Consider the following 2,689-nt stretch of genomic DNA (forward strand, 5'->3'; position numbering starts at 1 on the left):
TTTGACTAATTGTACTTTGATTAACAATTTATTTTGCACTATTTGTTAATATTCTCCAAAAATAAGATATAAAAATTTAAAAATATGATTTACTTTTTAATATTTTTTATTTTAAAAAAATGTTAATGTTGAATTATACTGTACCGTAGTCTAAATTTATTTGTTTTATTAGTATGATTTTTTAATTGCGAGCATGAGAAGTTGTTATAAAAAAAATTATTGAATATATTTCATCAAGAGTTTGAAATTAATTTTGTTAAAGATTTACATATACTTTAAATCAATTTTTGGTATTTAAAAGTTTTAACTAATCGTTTGTGCAATTGAATTATAGTTATGTTTATATGCACCAAAAATAAATTTTATTAAAAAATAATTTAATTTTATGCAATACTTAAATTTTCATTTATTTTATTTTTTAACATTCAAATTATCATTATAATAAGATCATAAGAGTATTTATGTCGATTATGAGTGATTAGATGATTTTTTTCAATTGAATTTAATGACTAATAATATAAATTATTACCATTGGTAAATGACTAATAATATTATAAAATAATTTATAAATTTATTATAAAATAACTTATAAAATAATTTGATAATAATATAAATTATAAATTATTATCAAATTGTAAAATAATTATAAAATTATAAATTTTTTATAATTTATAAATTTATTATAAAATAATATTATCAAATAGATTTTGAAGGTACTAATAATATAATGATGTGGCAAAATATATTAAAGAAATTAGGGATTGAGAGGAGGATTGAATCCGATTAGACATTGAGAGCATGGTTGAGAAGGGAGAAAAGAGAAGAGGTCCACATCAGCTTTTTGGCTGATGTGAGAAATATTTGTATAGGTGGACGAAATAGAATGAGATGGCAGAGAGTGAAGTGACATTCGGGGGTCTGTTTTAAATATATATAATAAAATATATATTTTTATGTTATAAAATGTTACTAAAAAAATGTATTGACATGAGTAATTTAATTTTTAACGTATAAAATCATTACTCACCGGAAGGGGAATAATATAATTGTTCATAAAAAGAAGATTAAATAAAAAACATTTATGTCGATATTTATGGGTGATTAGGTGGGTTTTTTTTATTGAAATTATGACTAATAATATAAATTATTACCATTGGTAAATGACTAATAATATTATAAAATAGTTTATAAATTTATTATAAAATAACTTATCAAATAATTTGATAATAATATAAATTATAAATTATTATCAAATCGTAAAATAATTTATAAATTTTAAATTTATTATAAATAATGACTAATAATATTATAAAATAATTTATAAATTTATTATAAAATAACTTATAAAACAATTTAATAATAATATAAATTATCAATTATTATCAAATTGTAAAATAATTATAAAATTATAAATTTATTATAATTTATAAATTTATTATAAAATAACTTATAAAACAATTTAATAATAATATAAATTATCAATTATTATCAAATTGTAAAATAATTATAAAATTATAAATTTATTATAATTTATAAATTTATTATAAAATAATATTATCAAATAGATTTTGAAGGTACTAATAATATAATGACGTGGCAAAATATATTAAAGAAATTAGGGATTGAGAGGAGGATTGAATCCGATTAGACATTGAGAGCATGGTTGAGAAGGGAGAAAAGAGAAGAGGTCCACATCAGCTTTTTGGCTGATGTGAGAAATATTTGTATAGGTGGACGAAATAGAATGAGATGGCAGAGAGTGAAGTGACATTCGGGGGTCTGTTTTAAATATATATAATAGAATATATATTTTTATGTTATAAAATGTTACTAAAAAAATGTATTGACATGAGTAATTTAATTTTTAACGTATAAAATCATTACTCACCGGAAGGGGAATAATATAATTGTTCATAAAAAGAAGATTAAATAAAAAACATTTATGTCGATATTTATGGGTGATTAGGTGGGTTTTTTTTATTGAAATTATGACTAATAATATAAATTATTACCATTGGTAAATGACTAATAATATTATAAAATAGTTTATAAATTTATTATAAAATAACTTATCAAATAATTTGATAATAATATAAATTATAAATTATTATCAAATCGTAAAATAATTTATAAATTTTAAATTTATTATAAATAATTGTAAAATAATTTTATAAGTAATATTTTATGTATTATAAATATAGTTAAAATATGATTTACTTTTTAATATTTTTTATTTTAAAAAAATGTTAATGTTGAATTATATTGTAGCGTAGTCTAAATTTAGTTGTTTTATTAGTATGATATTTTAATTGCGAGCATGAGAAGTTGTTGTAAAAAAAAATTATTGAATAAATTTCATCAAAAGTTTGTAAAAAAAAAACAAATAAGTTGGTGTGGTATCGGAGTCTATTTTAAATATATATAATAGATGATAGATTTTAATAATTGGAAGTAACTTTTTTAATAATTTTTCACATATTCTTATTTTATTTATTATTTTTAAAAAATTTATGTATTTTCTGTCAAATAGAGTATATATTTTTATTTTATAAAATGTTACTAAAAAAGGAATTGACATTAATGAGTAATTTAATTTTTAACATATAAAATCATTACTCACCATAAGGGGAATAATATAATTGTTCATAAAAGGAAGATTAAATAAAGAACATTTATGTCGATATTTATG

The sequence above is a fragment of the Cicer arietinum genome, chromosome 7 (genome assembly GCF_000331145.2).
Source record: "Cicer arietinum cultivar CDC Frontier isolate Library 1 chromosome 7, Cicar.CDCFrontier_v2.0, whole genome shotgun sequence".
Lineage (NCBI taxonomy): Eukaryota > Viridiplantae > Streptophyta > Magnoliopsida > Fabales > Fabaceae > Cicer > Cicer arietinum.